This window comes from Ranitomeya imitator, chromosome 3 (assembly GCF_032444005.1).
Source record: "Ranitomeya imitator isolate aRanImi1 chromosome 3, aRanImi1.pri, whole genome shotgun sequence".
Taxonomy (NCBI): domain Eukaryota; kingdom Metazoa; phylum Chordata; class Amphibia; order Anura; family Dendrobatidae; genus Ranitomeya; species Ranitomeya imitator.
The window spans coordinates 516,939,271-516,962,394 of record NC_091284.1 but is presented as its reverse complement, the minus strand read 5'-3'; positions in this window follow the sequence as shown (position 1 = coordinate 516,962,394).

Here is a 23,124-nt window from a genome sequence, read left to right as displayed (position 1 = left end):
ATGTCTTTGGCCATTCAGATCGGTCGACGCTTGCGTGAGCGTAAATCTGTGCACCATTTGGCGGTATTATCTGAGCATAAACCTGAGCCTATGCAGTGCGATAGGACTTTGACCAGAGTTGAATGGCAAGAACACAGACGTCTGAATGGGCTGTGTTTCTACTGTGGTGATTCCACTCATGCTATCTCTGATTGTCCTAAGCGCACTAAGCGGTTCGCTAGGTCTGCCACCATTGGTACGGTACAGTCAAAATTTCTTTTGTCCGTTACCTTGATCTGCTCTTTGTCATCTTATTCTGTCATGGCATTTGTGGATTCAGGCGCTGCCCTGAATTTGATGGACTTGGAGTATGCTAGGCGTTGTGGGTTTTGTTATGTTTGCTAATGACAGGTGTTATGAAGGCAATCCAGAAACACAGTGTGCTTAGCGATCAGAGCGCACACAGTGATCTGACAAATACCCAAAAATACAAGAACGAGCTCTGAGACGTGGAAACTCTGTAGACTGCACACCTAATCCTATCCTAAACACAACTAAAAGCGGCTGTGGATGCGCCTAACAACTACCTAGGCAACTCGGCACAGCCTAAGAAACTAGCTAGCCTGAAGATAGAAAAATAGGCCTGACTTGCCCCAGAGAAATTCCCCAAAGGAAACGGCAGCCCCCCACATATAATGACTGTGAGTAAGATGAAAAGACAAAACGTAGGGATGAAATAGATTCAGCAAAGTGGGGCCCGATATTCTAGGACAGAGCGAGGACAGTAAAGCGAACTTTGCAGTCTACAAAAAACCCTAAAGCAAAACCACGCAAAGGGGGCAAAAAAAACCCACCGTGCCGAACTAACGGCACGGCGGTACACCCTTTGCGTCTCAGAGCTTCCAGCAAAACAAAAGACAAGCTGGACAGAAAAAAAGCAACAAAAAAGCAAAAAGCACTTAGCTATACAGAGCAGCAGGTCACAGGAACAATCAGGAGAAGCTCAGATCCAACACTGAAACATTGACAAGGAGCAAGGATAGCAGCATCAGGCGGAGTTAAGTAATGAAGCAGTTAACGAGCTCACCAGAACACCTGAGGGAGGAAGCTCAGAAGCTGCAGTACCACTTGTGACCACAGGAGTGAATTCAGCCACAGAATTCACAACAGTACCCCCCCCTTGAGGAGGGGTCACCGAACCCTCACCAGAGCCCCCAGGCCGACCAGGATGAGCCGCATGAAAGGCACGAACAAGATCGGAAGCATGAACATCAGAGGCAAAAACCCAGGAATTATCTTCCTGAGCATAACCCTTCCATTTAACCAGATACTGGAGTTTCCGTCTAGAAACACGAGAATCCAAAATCTTCTCCACAATATACTCCAATTCCCCCTCCACCAAAACCGGGGCAGGAGGCTCAACAGATGGAACCATAGGTGCCACGTATCTCGGCAACAACGACCTATGGAATACATTATGTATGGAAAAGGAGTCTGGGAGGGTCAAACGAAAAGACACAGGATTGAGAACCTCAGAAATCCTATATGGACCAATAAAACGAGGTTTAAATTTAGGAGAGGAAACCTTCATAGGAATATGACGAGAAGATAACCAAACCAGATCCCCAACACGAAGTCGGGGACCCACACGGCATCTGCGATTAGCGAAAAGTTGAGCTTTCTCCTGGGACAAGATCAAATTGTCCACTACCTGAGTCCAGATCTGCTGCAACCTATCCACCACAGAATCCACACCAGGACAGTCCGAAGACTCAACCTGTCCTGAAGAGAAACGAGGATGGAACCCAGAATTGCAAAAAAATGGAGAAACCAAGGTAGCCGAGCTGGCCCGATTATTAAGGGCGAACTCAGCCAACGGCAAAAAGGACACCCAATCATCCTGGTCTGCAGAAACAAAACATCTCAGATATGTTTTCAAGGTCTGATTGGTTCGTTCGGTCTGGCCATTAGTCTGAGGATGGAAAGCCGAGGAAAAGGATAGGTCAATGCCCATCCTACCACAAAAGGCTCGTAAAAAACCTTGAAACAAACTGGGAACCTCTGTCAGAAACAATATTCTCAGGAATGCCATGCAACCGAACCACATGCTGAAAGAACAAAGGTACCAAATCAGAGGAGGAAGGCAATTTAGCCAAGGGCACCAGATGGACCATTTTAGAAAAGCGATCACAGACCACCCAAATGACTGACATCTTTTGAGAAACGGGAAGGTCAGAAATGAAATCCATCGAAATATGTGTCCAAGGCCTCTTTGGGACCGGCAAGGGCAAAAGCAACCCACTGGCACGAGAACAGCAGGGCTTAGCCCTAGCACAAATCCCACAGGACTGCACAAAAGTACGTACATCCCGTGACAGAGATGGCCACCAGAAGGATCTAGCCACTAACTCTCTGGTACCAAAGATTCCAGGATGACCAGCCAACACCGAACAATGAAGTTCAGAGATAAGTTTATTAGTCCACCTATCAGGGACGAACAGTTTCTCTGCTGGACAACGATCAGGTTTATTCGCCTGAAATTTTTGCAGCACCCGCCGCAAATCAGGGGAGATGGCAGACACAATGACTCCTTCCTTGAGGATACCCGCTGGCTCAGATAAACCCGGAGAGTTGGGCACAAAACTCCTAGACAGAGCATCCGCCTTCACATTTTTAGAGCCCGGAAGGTACGAAATCACAAAGTCGAAGCGGGCAAAAAATAACGACCAACGGGCCTGTCTAGGATTCAAGCGCTTGGCAGACTCGAGATAAGTCAAGTTCTTATGATCAGTCAATACCACCACGCGATGCTTAGCTCCTTCAAGCCAATGACGCCACTCCTCGAATGCCCACTTCATGGCCAGCAACTCTCGATTGCCCACATCATAATTACGCTCAGCGGGCGAAAACTTCCTGGAAAAGAAAGCACATGGTTTCATCACTGAGCAATCAGAACCTCTCTGTGACAAAACCGCCCCTGCTCCAATCTCAGAAGCATCAACCTTGACCTGGAACGGAAGAGAAACATCTGGCTGACACAACACAGGGGCAGAACAAAAACGACGCTTCAACTCCTGAAAAGCTTCCACAGCAGCAGAAGACCAATTAACCAAATCAGCACCCTTCTTGGTCAAATCGGTCAATGGTTTGGCAATGCTAGAAAAATTACAGATGAAGCGACGATAAAAATTAGCAAAGCCCAGGAACTTTTGCAGACTTTTCAGAGATGTCGGCTGAATCCAATCCTGGATGGCTTGGACCTTAACTGGATCCATCTCGATAGTAGAAGGGGTAAAGATGAACCACAAAAATGAAACTTTCTGCACACCGAAGAGACACTTTGATCCCTTCACAAACAAAGAGTTAGCACGCAGGACCTGAAAAACCATTCTGACCTGCTTCACATGAGACTCCCAATCATCTGAGAAGATCAAAATGTCATCCAAGTAAACAATCAGGAATTTATCCAGATACTCACGGAAGATGTCATGCATAAAAGACTGAAACACAGATGGAGCATTGGCAAGTCCGAACGGCATCACTAGATACTCAAAATGACCCTCGGGCGTATTGAATGCAGTTTTCCATTCATCTCCTTGCCTGATTCTCACCAGATTATACGCACCACGAAGATCTATCTTAGTGAACCAACTAGCCCCCTTAATCCGAGCAAACAAGTCAGATAACAATGGCAAGGGATACTGAAATTTAACAGTGATCTTATTAAGAAGGCGGTAATCAATACACGGTCTCAGCGAACCATCCTTCTTGGCTACAAAGAAGAACCCTGCTCCCAGTGGTGATGACGATGGGCGAATATGTCCCTTCTCCAGGGATTCCTTCACATAACTGCGCATAGCGGCGTGTTCGGGCACGGATAAATTAAATAATCGACCTTTAGGGAATTTACTACCAGGAATCAAATTGATAGCACAATCACAATCCCTATGCGGAGGTAGAGCATCGGACTTGGGCTCTTCAAATACATCCTGATAATCAGACAAGAACTCTGGGACCTCAGAAGGGGTGGATGACGAAATCGACAAAAATGGAACATCACCATGTACCCCCTGACAACCCCAGCTGGATACCGACATGGAATTCCAATCCAATACTGGATTATGGGTTTGTAGCCATGGCAACCCCAACACGACCACATCATGCAGATTATGCAACACCAGAAAGCGAATAACTTCCTGATGTGCAGGAGCCATGCACATGGTCAGCTGGGCCCAGTATTGAGGTTTATTCTTGGCCAAAGGTGTAGCATCAATTCCTCTTAATGGAATAGGACACCGCAAAGGCTCCAAGAAAAACCCACAACGTTTAGCATAATCCAAATCCATCAGATTCAGGGCAGCGCCCGAATCCACAAACGCCATGACAGAAAACGACGACAAAGAGCATATCAAGGTAATGGACAGAAGGAATTTGGACTGTACAGTACCAATGACGGCAGACCTAGCGGACCGCTTAGTGCGCTTAGGACAATCAGAAATAGCATGAGTGGAATCACCACAGTAGAAACACAGACCATTCAGACGTCTGTATTCCTGCCGTTCAACTCTAGTCATGGTCCTATCGCACTGCATAGGCTCAGGTTTAACCTCAGGCAGTACCGCCAAATGGTGCACAGATTTACGCTCGCGCAAGCGTCGACCGATCTGAATGGCCAAAGACAAAGACTCATTCAAACCAGCAGGCATAGGAAATCCCACCATGACATCCTTAAGAGCCTCAGAGAGACCCTTTCTGAACAAAGCTGCCAGCGCAGATTCATTCCACTGAGTGAGTACTGACCATTTCCTAAATTTCTGACAATATACTTCTATATCATCCTGACCCTGGCACAAAGCCAGCAAATTTTTCTCAGCCTGATCCACTGAATTAGGCTCATCGTACAGCAATCCGAGCGCCAGGAAAAACGCATCGACACTACTCAATGCAGGGTCTCCTGGCGCAAGAGAAAATGCCCAGTCTTGAGGGTCGCCGCGCAAGAAAGAAATAATAATCAAAACCTGTTGAATAGGATTACCAGAAGAATGAGGTTTCAAGGCCAGAAATAGCTTACAATTATTTTTGAAACTTAGAAACTTAGTTCTATCTCCAAAAAACAAAGCAGGAATAGGAATTTTTGGTTCTAACATAGATTTCTGATCAATAGTATCTTGAATTTTTTGTACATTTATAACGAGATTATCCATTGAAGAGCACAGACCCTGAATATCCATGTCCACACCTGTGTCCAGAATCACCCAAATGTCTAGGGGAAAAAAAAAAAGTGAACACAGAGCAGAAAAAAAAAAAAAAATGATGTCAGAACTTTTTCTTTCCCTCTATTGAGAATCATTAGTTAGGCTCCTTGTACTGTTATGTTTGCTAATGACAGGTGTTATGAAGGCAATCCAGAAACACAGTGTGCTTAGCGATCAGAGCGCACACAGTGATCTGACAAATACCCAAAAATACAAGAACGAGCTCTGAGACGTGGAAACTCTGTAGACTGCACACCTAATCCTATCCTAAACACAACTAAAAGCGGCTGTGGATGCGCCTAACAACTACCTAGGCAACTCGGCACAGCCTAAGAAACTAGCTAGCCTGAAGATAGAAAAATAGGCCTGACTTGCCCCAGAGAAATTCCCCAAAGGAAAAGGCAGCCCCCCACATATAATGACTGTGAGTAAGATGAAAAGACAAAACGTAGGGATGAAATAGATTCAGCAAAGTGGGGCCCGATATTCTAGGACAGAGCGAGGACAGTAAAGCGAACTTTGCAGTCTACAAAAAACCCTAAAGCAAAACCACGCAAAGGGGGCAAAAAAAACCCACCGTGCCGAACTAACGGCACGGCGGTACACCCTTTGCGTCTCAGAGCTTCCAGCAAAACAAAAGACAAGCTGGACAGAAAAAAAGCAACAAAAAAGCAAAAAGCACTTAGCTATACAGAGCAGCAGGTCACAGGAACAATCAGGAGAAGCTCAGATCCAACACTGAAACATTGACAAGGAGCAAGGATAGCAGCATCAGGCGGAGTTAAGTAATGAAGCAGTTAACGAGCTCACCAGAACACCTGAGGGAGGAAGCTCAGAAGCTGCAGTACCACTTGTGACCACAGGAGTGAATTCAGCCACAGAATTCACAACAGGGTTTTCTTGGAGCCCTTGCAGTGTCCTATTCCATTGAGAGGAATTGATGCTACGCCTTTGGCCAAGAATAAGCCTCAGTACTGGACCCAGCTGACCATGTGCATGGCTCCTGCACATCAGGAGGTTATTCGCTTTCTGGTGTTGCATAATCTGCATGATGTGGTCGTGTTGGCGTTGCCATGGCTACAAGCCCATAATCCAGTATTAGATTGGAAATCCATGTCTGTGTCCAGCTTGGGTTGTCAGGGGGTACATGGTGATGTCCCATTTCTGTCTATTTCGTTAGCCACCCCTTCTGAGGTCCCAGAGTTCTTGTCTGATTACCGGGATGTATTTGATGAGCCCAAGTCCGATGCCCTACCTCCGCATAGGGATTGTGATTGTGCTATCGATTTGATTCCTGGTAGTAAATTCCCAAAAGGTCGACTGTTTAATTTATCTGTGCCTGAGCGCGCCGCTATGCGGAGTTACGTGAAGGAGTCCTTGGAGAAGGGGCATATTCGCCCGTCATCGTCGCCATTAGGAGCGGGGTTCTTTTTTGTGGCCAAGAAGGATGGTTCGCTGAGACCTTGTATAGATTACCGCCTTCTAAATAAGATCACGGTTAAATTTCAGTACCCCTTGCCGCTGTTATCTGATTTGTTTGCTCGGATTAAGTGGGCTAGTTGGTTCACCAAGATAGATCTTCGTGGTGCGTATAATCTTGTGCGTATTAAGCGAGGCGATGAATGGAAAACTGCATTTAATACGCCCGAGGGCCATTTTGAGTACCTAGTGATGCCATTCGGACTTGCCAATGCTCCATCAGTGTTTCAGTCCTTTATGCATGACATCTTCCGAGAGTACCTGGATAAATTCCTTATTGTATACTTGGATGATATTTTGATCTTCTCGGATGATTGGGAGTCACATGTGAAGCAGGTCAGAACGGTGTTTCAGGTCCTGCGTGCTAATTCTTTGTTTGTGAAGGGATCAAAGTGTCTCTTTGGTGTTCAGAAGGTTAAATTTTTGGGGTTCATTTTTTCCCCTTCTACTATCGAGATGGACCCTGTTAAGGTCCAAGCCATCCATGATTGGACTCAGCCGACATCTCTGAAAAGTCTGCAAAAGTTCCTGGGCTTTTCTAATTTTTATCATCGCTTCATCTGCAATTTTTCTAGTATTGCTAAACCATTGACCGATTTGACCAAGAAAGGTGCTGATGTGGTCAATTGGTCTTCTGCTGCTGTGGAAGCTTTTCAAGAGTTGAAGCGTCGTTTTTTTTCTGCCCCTGTGTTGTGTCAACCAGATGTTTCGCTTCCATTCCAGGTCGAGGTTGATGCTTCTGAGATTGGAGCAGGGGCTGTTTTGTCGCAGAGAAGTTCTGATTGCTCGGTGATGAAACCATGCACCTTCTTTTCCAGGAAGTTTTCGCCTGCTGAGGGAAATTATGATGTTGGCAATTGAGAGTTGCTGGCCATGAAGTGGGCATTCGAGGAGTGGCGTCATTGGCTTGAAGGAGCTAAGCACCGCGTGGTGGTCTTGACTGATCATAAGAACTTGAGTTATCTCGAGTCTGCCAAGCGGTTGAATCCTAGACAGGCTCGTTGGTCGCTGTTTTTTGCCCGTTTTGACTTTGTGGTTTCGTACCTTCCGGGCTCTAAAAATGTGAAGGCGGATGCCCTGTCTAGGAGTTTTGTGCCCGACTCTCCGGGTTTATCTGAGCTGGCGGGTATTCTCAAAGAGGGAGTAATTGTGTCTGCCATCTCCCCTGATTTGCGGCGGGTGCTGCAAAAATTTCAGGCTAATAAACCTGATCGTTGCCCAGTGGAGAAACTGTTTGTCCCTGATAGATGGACAAATAAAGTTATCTCTGAGGTTCATTGTTCGGTGTTGGCTGGTCATCCTGGAATCTTTGGTACCAGAGAGTTAGTGGCTAGAGCCTTTTGGTGGCCATCTCTGTCGTGGGATGTGCGTTCTTTTGTGCAGTCCTGTGGGATTTGTGCTCGGGCTAAGCCCTGCTGTTCTCGTGCCAGTGGGTTGCTTTTGCCCTTGCCGGTCCCGAAGAGGCCTTGGACACATATCTCTATGGATTTTATTTCAGATCTTCCCGTCTCTCAAAAAATGTCAGTCATTTGGGTGGTTTGTGATCGCTTCTCTAAGATGGTCTATTTGGTGCCCTTGTCTAAATTACCTTCCTCCTCTGATTTGGGGCCATTGTTCTTCCAGCATGTGGTTCGTTTACATGGCATTCCAGAGAATATCGTTTCTGACAGAGGTTCCCAGTTTGTTTCGAGGTTTTGACGAGCCTTTTGTGCTAGGATGGGCATTGACTTGTCTTTTTCCTTGGCTTTCCATCCTCAGACTAATGGCCAGACCAAACGAACCAATCAGACCTTGGAAACATATCTGAGATGCTTTGTTTCTGCTGATCAGGATGACTGGGTGTCCTTTTTGCCTTTGGCTGAGTTCGCCCTTAATAATCGGGCCAGCTCGGCTACCTTGGTTTTGCCGTTTTTCTGCAACTCTGGGTTCCATCCTCGTTTCTCTTCAGGGCACGTTGAGTCTTCGGACTGTCCTGGTGTGGATACTGTGGTGGACAGGTTGCAGCAGATTTGGACTCATGTGGTGGACAATTTGACCTTGTCCCAGGAGAAGGCTCAACGTTTCGCTAATCGCAGACGCTGTGTGGGTCCCCGACTTCGTGTTGGGGATTTGGTTTGGTTGTCTTCCCGTCATATTCCTATGAAGGTTTCCTTTCCTAAGTTTACACCTCGTTTCATTGGTCCGTATAGGATTTCTGAGGTTCTTAATCCTGTGTCTTTTCGTTTGACCCTTCCAGATTCTTTTTCCATCCATAACGTATTCCATAGGTCATTGTTGCGGAGATACGTGGCACCTATGGTTCCATCTGTTGATCCTCCTGCCCCGGGTTTTGGTGGAGGGGGAGTTGGAGTATATTGTGGAGAAGATTTTGGATTCCCGTGTTTCAAGACGGAAACTCCAGTATCTGGTTAAGTGGAAGGGTTATGCTCAGGAAGATAATTCCTGGGTCTTTGCCTCTGATGTCCATGCTCCCGATCTTGTTCGTGCCTTTCATATGGCTCATCCTGGTCGTCCTGGGGGCTCTGGTGAGGGTTCGGTGACCCCTCCTCAAGGGGGGGGTACTGTTGTGAATTCTGTGGCAGAGCTCCCTCCTGTGGTCACAAGTAGTACTTCGGCTGATTCTCTCTATGAGCTTCCGTTGGTGGAGGAGAGTGGTACTGCTGCTTCTGAGTTTTCTTCCTCAGGTGATGTGGGGAAGTCGTTAGGTGCTGCTCTATTTAACTCCACCTAGTGCTTTGATCCTGGCCTCCAGTCAATGTTCTAGTATAGGACTAGCTTCCTCCTGGATCGTTCCTGTGGCCTGCTGCTCTGCATAGCTAAGTTCCGCTTTTGTTATTTTGTTTGCTGTTTTTTTTTGTCCAGCTTGCTTATTTGGTTTTTCTTGCTTGCTGGAAGCTCTGGGACGCAGAGGGTGTACCTCCGTGCCGTTAGTCGGTACGGAGGGTCTTTTTGCCCCCTTTGCGTGGTTGTTTGTAGGGTTTTGTGTTGACCGCAAAGTTACCTTTCCTATCCTCGCTCTGTTCAGAAAGTCGGGCCTCACTTTGTTAAATCTATTTCATCTCTACGTTTGTCTTTTCATCTTAACGCACAGTCATTATATGTGGGGGCTGCCTTTTCCTTTGGGGTATTTGTCTGAGGCAAGGTAGGCTTATTTTCTATCTTCAGGCTAGCTAGTTTCTCAGGCTGTGCCGAGTTGCATAGGGAGCGTTAGGCGCAATCCACGGCTGCCTCTAGTGTGGTTGGAGAGGATTAGGGATTGCGGTCAGCAGAGTTCCCACGTCTCAGAGCTCGTTCTATGTTTTTGGGTTATTGTCAGGTCACTGTATGTGCTCTGACTTCTATGTCCATTGTGGTACTGAATTACCTTATCATAACAGTCATCTAAAGGCAGTCGCAGACCTGGAGAGGTGTACAAGCCACAGTGTCTTGCACCCACTGTGAAGTTTGGTGGAGGATCAGTGATGATCTGGGGATGCTTCAGCAAGGCTGGAATTGGGAAGGTTGTTCTTTGCGAAGGACATATGAATAAAGCCGCATACAAGATTATCCTGGAAAAACAGTTGATTCCTTCTGCTTAGGCAATGTTCCCCAACTCTGAGGACTGTTTTTCCAGCAGGACAATGCACCATGTCACACAGCTAGGTCAATCAAGGTGTGGATGTAGGACCACCACATCAAATCCCTGTCATGGCCAGTCCAATTTCCAGACCTGAACCTCATTGAAAACCTCTGGAATGTAATCAAGAGGAAGATGGATAGTCACAAGCCATCAAACAAAGAAGAACTGCTTAAATGTTTGTACCAGTAGTGGCATAAGGTCACCCAAAAGCAATGTGAGAGACTGGTGGAAAGCATGCCAAGATGCATGAAAGCAGTGATTAAAAATCGTGGTTATTCCATAAAATATTGATTTCTGAACTCTTCCTAAGTTAAAACATTAGACTTGTTTGTTTCTAAATGATTATGAACATGTTTTTTTTTTTTTATTGCATTATTTGAGGTCTACAAGCAATGCATTTTTTTGTTATTTTGACAATTTCTTATTTTCAGAAAATAAATACAACATTTATTGCTTGGAACTTCAGAGACATGTTGTCAGTAGTTTATAAAAAAAAACAATTTAAATAGTTTAAACAATTTTCATTTTACTCAAAAATATACCTATAAAAAGAAAAATCAGACAAACTGAAAATTTTGCAGTGGTCTCTTAAGTTTTGCCAGAGCTGTGTTGGCATATATTATGCATGAATGACATCTGTTATACCAATCTACTAAGCAACTACCTATGCGACTACTATGGACCTCATCAAAACACCGGTCTCTCCTTATGGTATATGTGAACACCTTAATTTGCCAGAAGTACAATTTTGACTTCTTTAACTTTTTATACACTTTTAAAGCAATGGGTGGTAGTTGTTTACCACACCAGGCAGCTGGATAGTTTTCCATTGTGTCTAGCTCTAATGGCTCATAAGCTCCTTTTTATCCTAGTTTCTAAAAAAGTCACTTGTGGGAAATTTAAACTATTTAAAGCCCACCATGAACTCTGCAAATGCAACATGGCATCCACTATCAATTCTAGCAAATTTTGTAGTCCAAAAGTCAAATGGTGCTCCTTTCTTTCAAAGCCCTGCTGTGAACCCAAACAGGAGTTTTTGGCCTACTAAGGAGAAATTGAACAACAATTTGTATGGTCTATTTTCTTCTGCCACCCTTGGTAAAATGCAAACTTTGGGTCTAAAGCAACATTTTTGTGAGAAAAAGTAATATTTCTTGTATCTGATTTGAGCTCTGTTTGCGGTGCAGTTTTTAAAAGGTTGTCATTTTGGGATATTTTCTGTCATATAGGCCCTTACAAGTCACTTCAAACGTAAAGTGGTCCTTTAAAACATTGGTTTTGTAAATTTTGTTGGAAAAATTAAAAATTGCTGATAAAATTTAAATTCCTCAAACTTCCTAACAAAAAAAATTTGAAAAAAATGATGCTGATGCAAAGTAGACATATGGTAAATGTTATGTATTAATTATTTTGTGTGGCATAGCCATCTGGTTTAAAGACTTACAAATTAAAAGTATGAAAATTGTGAAATTCTCATCAAAGTTCTGATATTTTCACAAATAAACGCATACAATATCCACCTAAATTTAACACTAACATATAGTGCAAGCTGCCATGAAGAAACAATCTCAGATTCAATGTGATATTCTGAATCTTTCTAGCGTTATTACTTCATAAAGTGACACTAGTCAGCATTGTAAGATTTGGGCTGGTCAGGAAGGTGAAAATAGGTTCAGGGTGAAGGGATTAAAAAGCAATCCTTTATTACAAATATTTATCCAATTACCGACATAGCTGCTGTATTTTCTGTTTTTGTATTTCTGTTTTTTTTTTCCTCTTCTTCTTTCAAGAGCCATATTTTTTTTATTTTTCATTTGACCTAGCCATTAGCCATATGACACCTTGTTTTGTTTAGGACGAGTTCAATTTGAATGACACCATTCGTTTTACCATGTGATGTACTGTGAAGAGGAAAAAAAAACAAAAGACGCGTCCGCTCTTCGCCAGTCGTTACACTGGCTGCCCATTCATTACAGGATACAATTCAAAGTACTTGTTCTCACCCACAAAGCTCTCCACAGTGCGGCACCCCCTTACATCTCCTCCCTCATTTCTGTCTATCAGCCTAACAGACCACTGCGCTCTGCAAATGACTTTCGATTAACCTCTGCACTAATCCGTACCTCCCACTCCCGACTCCAAGACTTCTCCCGTGCTGCGCCAATCCTCTGGAATGCTCTACCCCAAGATATTAGGACCATCCATAATTTGCATAGTTTTAGGCGCTCGCTCAAAACACATTTGTTCAGAGCGGCCTATCACGTTCACTAATCAAAGTTATGTTATGTTTGTGTGTGTGTAGCCCATTCACTATCCCCATCTATCCCCCACCCCCTGAAGATGGCTGGACCATCATTGTAAATACATCATTGTAAATACACACCTGTACTTTGTATCTCCCCCACCTCATTGTAGATTGTAAGCTCTCACGAGCAGGGTCGTCTTATTTTGCTTTAATTATTGTATTGTTAACGTTGTTACTTATGACTTTTGTGTTTGAAACTGTTAAACTGTAAAGCGCTGCGGAATATGTTGGCGCTATATAAATAAAGATTATTATTATTATTATTAAATTGGTAAATAGCGCAAATCCACAATTGTTTCATGGGTCTTTTTTTTACAACATTCATTATACAGTAAAAATTAACCTGCAATATAATTGTTCATCTCAGTATCATTATTGAAACACCAAAGATTAATAGCTTCTTTATTTAAGAAAAATTATGTAATGAAATTTAGAAAAAAAGAAGTCAAAATTACTTGTATTGCCAGTTTCCAATGCCCATAACTTTGTGCTTTTTTCTGTTAAAGGGGCTGTGTAGTTTCATATAATTTGCCAAGTTTTTATTAATAAAAATTGGGGAATTATAGAATGTTTTGATTGCCTCTTATTGCACATTGTACCATTAAAAAATGTAATTTTGCCATTTAGATTTTTTTTCTCAATATGCCATTTACAGACCTGGCTAAATAATTAAGTATTTTCTTACATCAAACTTTTATGGATGTAGGTATGTGTATTTTTATTTATTTATCATTTCTTTATTTTTAATGGAGGAAAAAGTGAGTGATTTGCATTTCTGTATTTTGTTTCAGATATTTAAAAGCATTTTTTTTCACTTTTCACTGTATGCAACAGTATTGATGTATATAGCAAAAATAACTGTCTTCTATGAACACACATAAGTCAGACTTTGGCATTCAAAGAATTATCAACAGGCATGAAGGTCTTTAGGCTATATGCACACGTTGCGGATTTTGATGCGGATCCACAGTGTTTTTGGATGTGCGGAATTGCATCAAATCAGTGTAGTGCACAAGCAATGTTAGTCAATGGGAAATTGAGAATTGTTATGTACATGCTGCCAAAAAAAAGCGCGGATTTGCAGCAATTTACTTTCCGCAGCATGTCAATTCTTTTTGCGGATCTGCAGTGTTTCTGCACCCATTGACTTCCAGTGTGTCAGGCAAATCCGCAGCAAAACCGCAGGTTTAAAAAAGATCTGCAGATTTGCTGTGGAGTTGACTGTGAGAAACGCTGCAGATCGAGAGGAGGAAGAGTGTGTGGGTGGAGACTATGTGTATGGCCAGAGAAGATATGCGTGACTGTGCGGGTGTTTGTGTGTGTCTGCTGAGGTCTGCAGGGCTGTGTGTGTGTGCGGGGCTGTATATGTGTGTGCGGGGATGTGTGTAGGAAGGCACCATCCAATGGGAATGCTAGTCCCATCGATCGATGTCTGCTACAGTGACACCTAGCCAGATGATGGGACAGTAGTAGTCCCATCGTCTGGCTGCTGTGTTGAAGTGTAAACCCCCCTCACAAGCACACATATAGACATACATCACATACAACATACACTATATACACACCAATCACCTAGTCCCCGAAGCACTCAATCACCGGTAAAAAAGTAAAAATAATAAACCAACAGTATACTGCCTGATCCGATGTAATCCATTTAATAACGAGTGACCCACGATGATCTCCCATGAAAAGTTGTCACATCAGCAGATGTGACTGCTCTCCATGGGCTCCGGTGATACAATGACAGGAGGTAATACTCTGCACTGTATCTTTCCGCCGCTGTGAGTGCAGAGTTAATACTGTCACTTGCAGCAAGCTGTGTGGGAAACTTCTCATGCAGCGGTGCTGTAAAGTGAGAGCCCATTGAACCCTCAGTGATAACACTGCAGCAGCCATTGTCTCCTGTCAGTGTGTCATTGGAGGCCTATAGGGCAGACCCGTCTCCTGATGTGACAGCTTTATAGAGGAGATTGTCGTGAGACAGTCATTATTAAATGGACTACGTCGGACCAGGGAGTATTTGTGGTAGTTTATTATTTTTCTTTTTTTGCAGGAGATCGAGGGTGTTGCATGGATTGGCAACACACTAAAGATGGCAAAACTGTGTAGTGTTTTATTTCATTAAAATACTTTATTCTGGCTGTGTCTTTATTTAACCTTTTCGCAGCAATAGGATTAGTAATGGATAGGTGTCTTGTTGACGCTTCTCCATTACTAAGCCGGGCTTGATGTCACCTTTCAATTCAAAGGTGGCATCAACTTCCAACTATTATCCCATATGCCACTGCTACAGGGAAGTGGGAAGAGAGGGGCTAAGTACTGGAATTGGTGCATCTTAGAGATGCGCCGTTTCTGGGTTGGCTGTAAGCTACTGTTTGTGGCGTCCAATATCCATGGCCCCTTCCTAGGCTATTAATATCAGCCTGCAGCTGTCTGCATAGCCTTTTCAGGCTATTAATTATTGGGGGACCCCACGTCATTTTTGGGGGGTCCTCCTATTTTAATAGCCAGTATGTTAGGTATTGAATTCCCCCCGCTGCACAGGGGTAATCACGAACCATGTCTGCAGCGGTCTCCCAATCTACATCAGCCGCATTGGAGCCTGATCAGCGAAGACATCAGTCCCAGTTGCTTGCTCAGCTTGATACTGTGCAAAGGGTTACTGCTGCCTTTCTAGGCTCTGCTTTTGTAGCCAGCACTGGTCAGCGGCGAGCAGGGTTTTCTGGGACTAAGTCCTGCTTTGCACACACTGAGCATGTCCACGGGAGGACCTCTCATTGGAGGTCAGGGTTCACATGCTCTGGCCCTGTAGCAGCGCCTATTGGTTCTCCAGTAAGGTCCTGAAGAGCTGCAAAAATAAAACGTTCGCATGGCCACACGGCCATGCGCTAGTGTCAAATGGGTATGGCTTAGGCCAGTGGATACTATACCACTCTTTATACATGTGGTGTGAGACTGTATTGCTGGGACTGTACACTCAGGCAGGCAGTTAGCGTCAGTGCACAACCCTAGTTAGGGCTATAGTTTTTGTGTACAGCGCGACTCTATGTGGCAACAGAGATCGCTTTCTGTTCACACGAGGTGAAGCTTAACCCACGTGTGAGCTCAGAGTTTATCCGCCATTACTTTGCAGCAGATATCTCTGCATGGTGGACCCTGGGCTGCGAATGCACCTTGTTGCTTCCTACCTATACTCGGTGCGTTCCGCTAGCCCTAACACAGTAAAGGCTAAATATACATCTGTGGGCTGAGATTCATAGCCTGGGAAGATCCATGGGTATTAACCCCTTCCCAGGCTATAAACATTGGCCCCCCAGTCACTGGCTTTCCCTCTCTGGTGCAGAGAATTGCACAGGAGCCCAAGCCATTTTTTTTAATTTTTTTTTAAATTAAACAGATTGTGCGTTTAAGGCCGGGGTCACATTTGCGAGAAACTCACACGAGTCTCGCACCTCAATACCCGGCACTGAGGCTGGCATTCAGAACGGGAGTGTGCTGCTGCAAGTATTTCTATGCAGCTAAATGCTCCAGTCCCGAGTGCGGCGGCAGTGTTGGGTATTGAGGTGTGAGGTCTGCCTAATGCAGATTTTGTGTGTGTGTCTTTATTTAATTCTTTATGTATCATTTTATTATGTTTATTACTAAACAGCGGGCTTGGTATTATCTATCTATCGATATATCAATCTTTAGCTATATCTATCCATCTATTTATAGATATATATATCTATATTTCTATCTCTCTTTAGATAGATGGATTGATCTATCTATCTATCTATCTATCTATCTATCGATATATCTATCTATGTATCTAGCTGTGTGTGTAAACATTATTGTTCAATGGAGTATGTAAATGAAGAGTTTGGACAAGAAATGACATCACAGTTCTTTTTTTTTGTTAAATAATAGATCTTTATCTAGCTTGCAAAAACGCATGAAAAAAACGCATGAAAATACGCATCAAAAACACACCAAAAACGCGTGCGTTTTTTTACCTGCGTTTTCTGCCAAGAGTTGCAGAATCTGTGTCACAAATTCCACAGGCAAATCTGCAATGTGTGCATGTACCCATAAAACTCATTGGGGAGTCACGAAGATGCTGGTGGGGGCATAAAACAAGATTTAGAAGAGATTGAGAGCAACACTAAACAGGTTAACAGCGAGGGGTAGAGCTCCACTATGCAAGGGGCTGTTAAAGGCTGATGATTTTGAAATATTAATGTTATCATCTGCTAGCAAATATGCTCAGACAAGGAGTAAGGGAGCCAGCATATGATATAAACCCCATTTACTGGACCCTAGAGCGAGTTATTTTCTCCTCCCTGGCTTAATTGCAAAATAAGTAAAAAAATAGTTTGGGATTGTAGCGATTAGTGAGAGAACTTTGATATATCGCCTTGCCTATGTCTTGATATTCACAATGGAATTAGCTATTTGAGTATACATAGATTATTTAAAAGTTTTTGTTTTTTTAAGTTCTTAGTCCAACACTAACAATATCGTCAAAGTTCCAACTTGATATTTTTGTGGAATATCTGACAGACTGTCAACAGTTTTTATGGGAATATTGGAAAAAATTATTGAATCATTAAAGGAAACCTGTCACCTGGGAAAATGCTATTTACCTGCAGATGTGGGGTTAAACTGAGGGAAAATGTGCTAAAATGCTGCCTAAAATACAGTTTCCAGGAGAGAATTAGCTTATTTCCTCCCAGGAGTCACCAACTTTACAGAAACCACATACACCGCTTACTATGCTCTGAATGGCAGCTGTAGGTGCGCCCCGGCACTTTGACTGACAGCGAGCGGTGCAGCTCATCTGCGCATATCGAGATATCAAAGTGCCAGGGCATGCTTACGGCTGCCACATTCTATATAGTGGGTAGTGCGGTAAGCAGTGACTGTAATGTGCGTGTCCTTATAACTAAAGAATGGCAGCTCCTCGGAGAAATAAGTTACTCCTCTTCTGGTAGCAGCACTTTCATTAAGGCAATCACACAGCATTGTAGCAGTATTTATCTGCAGATTAACCCAATATCTGCAGGTAAATAGCATTTTTTCAATGTGACAGGTTCCGTTAAGGTTATAAGTTGTCTGTCTACACTCACAATATTGACATGAGCTCATTAGTAACTGTCAACTATAAAATAATGAAAACAAAATCACAATAATCTGTAAAAACTTTACCAGATTCAAACAAAACACAGACACATTACATTTTTTTTTTCAAACGATGGAAAAAGGTGTCCCATTGTTGAGGAACTGCTGATAATAATAGCACTGACAGGCATTTCAAAATTGGATTCATTTGCTCCTCAGTTCTTCCTTAGTTGGACATGAAGAAGAAATTATTTCAGTCGCTTTGGCAGATCGGCTCTTAACAACATTTCTAAAATGTATAATATTGGGTCTACAAGATTTGTTATGCCAGCATTGGCAGAGATAGATCAAGCCATGGTGTACTTCACTTGGAAATCTTAACTATTGATGTTTTTTGTTTTCACAACCAAAAGAGATGTGCATTCTGTAAAATGCTACTCCCCAATTAATCTTTTACTGGATTTCACTCTATGGCTCAATCTGAATTTTTTTTCAATCTTTTTAGTCCACTATAATCAGTTATATTTTGTCTTTTTTGCATTTGTGGGTGGGCCAACTTGTTAGGGCTAGCTGAACGCACCAAATTATAAGAGAGATGGTATAAGGTGCGTTTGCAGCTCGGGGTCCACCGTGCAGAGATGGAACCTGCTGCTGAGTATTGACGGACTATATGGCGGTACAATGTGGATACACACACGGGTTAACTTCACCCTGTGTGAAGGAAGCAAACCCTGTTGCGTCACAGGGCCGCAGAACTGCACCAAGAGCACAAGCAAGGAGTCTCAGGACCCAAGACACAGGATTAGAGTACGTTCAGACCACTTGCGCTCGACACCGCAACTGTGGTGTCAAAGTGACAGAAAATATAACTTAAAGCACAAGACTGTGTGCTGTGCCGCTTTGGCAGACGCAACTGACCACCCAGACTTGGGATAGGAAAGCGCTCTATAAGCGCACGGCGCCGCACTGGCGGTTACAGCAATAGACGCTGTATCATGTGTCTTTATGTTGACAGCTTAGTCGGGTGCTAGACAGCAAGCATACACATTTTGCAAACAGTCATACACAAGGAAGGGGATTTTAAAGAACGACTTGCACTCATCAACAAACACACGATTCCAAATGTACACTAGCGCATGGCCGTGCGGCCATGCAAACCTTTTATAGCTGCAGCAAGAACAGGACCTTCCCAGAAGGACCAATGGGAGTCAGCCACAGAAGAACACCTTCAGGACCTTCCTAAAGGACCAATGGGATTTGCTGCAGCATTTAAGCATGTGACCCTTGATCTCCAACGAGAGATCTTTCCCTGGGCATGCTCAGGAGGGGAAGAGCAGGACTTAGTCCCAAACACGTCTGCTCGCCGCTGCCCAGTACTGGCTACAATGGCAGAAGCTGGAAATGCAGCAGTAACCAGTTGTTCAGTATCAGCCTGAGTTAGATGCTGGGACCGACATCTCCGCTGAGCAGACTCCACTGCAGCTGGAGAAGAATGGGAGACTGCAGCAGAGATGGTTCGAGATTCTCCCTGTGCAGAGGTGGGATCTCGACACCTAACACAACTTATCCCCCTTTGGTGAGCAAAGATTTTTATTTCTAAGATAATGATTATGTGCAGAAAATGAAAGCACGTCTTAGCAAAAGAAGAAAGCTGTGCTAGAAAAAAAGCCTAAGTTGTTTATTTCAGTGAAAAAGTAAAATATAATATACTGCAATTAATGTGACCCTAGAAGAGCCAGTTGCCTCCGCCAATTATTTTGTCCTTTAATAGTTAATTACATAAAAACAGTAATGACACATTTCCGAAGCTAAAAGAAGAATACAAATAATACTATAGACTAATCACTAAGGGAACAATTACTAAATTGATTAGAAACAAACAAGCTGAACTTTGAGAATTTCAGAGATTACTTATATGAGTTTACTGCAATTTTCCTTTGAACTAGTTTCACAATGTAATTGGAGAAAAGTTTCCATTTATAATAAGACACTACAGAACAATGCAATTTAAAAGAGAATAACCTAACCCTCAGTACAATAATGTTTTTATAAAGTAGAATGAGAACATATTAACCCACAGGCAGCATTTATTATCTTCTGTATAGATTTTGAAGGTTTTGCTTTGTCCAGACAGACAGGTTTTGTTAAGATCCAATAGGTAAAAAAAACAGTTATTGTTGATATTCATGTCTAATATATACATCGCCAACAGTAAAAGAAAATTAAACATTACAGTTGTGCAGGTAAATATGGTCTGCTTCTATGTGTAAGCATCCATTTTAGGCTGGAGCAAAGATTTATGTAATGTTTTTTCATTTTGATTAGGTCTAGAATATAGGGTCTTGTTTACCAAAGGTAACAATAGAAAACTTTTAGTCTTTTTGTCTATTGCAACCTTTCAGAACTTATCTTTCTAAATCTGCTCTGGTAAAGTAAAAGCTGGTTACAATAGGAAACAAAGACAGGTTTATTTTGAAAAATCTGCCAAAATGTGACAAATTAAGTGGGTGAAATATGTATTGAACACATCACCAATTTTCTACGTAAATATATTTATAAAGGTGCCATTGACATGAAATTGTCAACAGACATTGGTAAAAACCCATTCAATCCACACAGATAAATAAATCAAACCATAGATGTCCATACATTAAATTACATGTAATAATGAGAAATGACAATGACAAATGTATTGAACATGCTTACTGAAATGTATTTAATACTTCAAACAAAAGCCATTGTTGGAGATGACAGCATCAAGACGCATCCTGTGTGAAGAAACTAGTCACGCGCATTGCTCAGAAGTGATCTTGGCCCATACTTCCACACAAACACTCCTCACCCTTCAAATCCTCTTCAAGGCTCCAGGGGCTTGTTCTATGAACTCTAAGTTTTAGTTTTCTACTGGATTCAGGACAGGTTATTGGCTGAGCCATTCTAACAACTTTATTTTTTCCCCTGAAACCAATTGAGATTTTTTGTGGCCGTGTGTTTGGGATCTTGGTCTTGCTGAAATGTCCACAATTGTTTCATCTTCACCATCCTGGTGGATGGCAGCAGATTTTTGTAAAAACTGTCATTTGTCCATTATACTTCCTTCAATTATATGAAGTCTGTCAGTGCTGTATGCAGACAAATTCCCATAGCATGATGTTCCCACCTGCAAACTCCATTGATTGTATGATGTTTTTGGGTGGCATGAAATCCCTTTTAGCCTCCAAATATGGTGTGTAATATGGCATTCAAAGAGTTCAATTTTGGTATCACTGATCATACAATATTCTCCCAGTATTTCATAGGCTTCTTTAAATGTATTTGAGGAAACTGTTGGTAGGACTGGCGGAACGCACCAAATAATATTTAGAGAGGATATGAGATGAGTTCGCAGTCCGGGATCCACCGTGCAGAAAGGACTCCTGCTGCTCGGTAATGGCGGACTAGATGGTGGTATAATGTGAATACATACAAGGGCTAGCTTCACCCGTTATGAAGGAAGAAAACCCTGTTGCGTCTTAGGGCCGCGATACCGCACAGAGAGCGCAAGTAAAGGGTCATAGAACTCTGTCACAAGACACGGGGAAAGAGTTCCTCTAAACCTCTTACGCTTGACACCGTTACTGTGGTGTCAGGGTAGAACTGAACAAAAAATAATAATTTATTACACAAGAGTGCATACAACACCGCTCTGGCGGATGCCAATAACCACCCTAACCAGGGCCCGGAAAGTGCACTAAGCGCATGGCGCCACACTGGCGGTCACTTCTGAGAGATGCTAAATTGTGTGCTGGATGTGCAGAGTAGCACTGTCTGGTGCTACGTAGCTTCCACCACTTGCGCGCAGCCAACAACACTAGGGATGGGAATGATTCGGAGCTTTTATCCATAAACAGACAGTCATCTACACACACACAAGTAAATCAGTTTACACTAGCGTATGGCCGAGCAGCCATGTAAACCTTTCACAGCAGTAGCACTCCAGGACCTTCCTGATGGTCCAATAGGAGCCGCAACAGGACCTGAGTATGTGACCCCCGACCTCCAATGGGAGGTCGTCCCATGGGCATGCTCAGTATGGGAAAAGCAGGACATAGTCCCAGAAAGGCCTGCTTGCTGCTAATCAGTGCTGGCTACAAAGGCAGAGCCTGGAAAGGCAGCAGTAACCATTTGCACAGTATCAGCTTGAGCCAGATGCTGGGTCCGACAACTCCGCTGAGCAGGTTCCAAAGCGGCTGGAGGAGAATGGGAAACCACAGCAGACATGGTTTGAGATTCCCCCTGTGCAGCGCCGGAACTCGACACCTAACATTACCCCCCTCCTCCTTGTGCCTTGCTACGTTCAAAAGCTACAATGAGCAGCGGAGCCCGTATGTGCTCCACAGGTTCCCAGGTTCTGTGCTCTGGGCCGTAACCCTTCCAGTCCACCAGATAATATTTTTTGCCATGTACCACCTTGCACCTCAAGATAGAGTTCACCTCGTACTCGTCCGTGGATGAACCCGATGTCCCGGCAGATGACTTGGAAAACTGAGACATATAGACGGGCTTTAAGAGGGATACATGAAAAGTGTTGGTGATACCTATGCGTGGAGGAAGAGCCAAATGGTAGATCACAGGGTTAACCTGTTCCAGAACCTTGAAAAGGCCTATGGAGCGAGGCGCAAACTTAGTGGACTCAACTCGCAGCCTGATGTTATGGGCGGAGAGCCACACTAAGTCGCAAGGAGCAAAGGTGCATCCTGTGTGCAGTCCCAAATGTCACATGCCTCCACCGCCCAGTTGGCCACCCTAGAATGGGTGGATGACATGGGCATGGGCACAGCGACACGCGGATGCTGACCGTAATTAAGGAGGAATGGGGTATGCCCGATGGAGTCGGCTGCGGCATTGTTTAAAGCAAATTCCACCCATGATGGCAAAGATGCCCAGTTATCCTGCCTGGCGAGACAAAATGTTGCAAGTATGTGGCCAGAGTCTGGTTGGCCCTATCTACTAACCCATTTGTCTTGGGATGGTATGCAGAAGAGAGATTCACCTCAATGCTGATTAAACAACAGAGCTCTCTCTAGAACCGAGACGCAAACTGAGGACCCCGGTCACTGACAATTTTGTCAGGCATGCCATGCAGATGCAAAACATGTTTAATGAACAACACTGCCAAGGCCCAGGCAGAAGGTAACAATTTAAGAAATAGTAGTACAGAGAGGAACATAAAGTGCATGTATACTAATGCCAGAAGCCTCGCCAACAAAATGGACGAATTAGAACTAATGTTGTTGGAGCATAATTATGACATGGTGGGGATATCTGAAACGTGGCTGGATGAGAGCCATGACTGGGCTGTTAACTTGCAGGGCTATAGCCTGTTCAGAAATGACCGTACAGATAAGCGA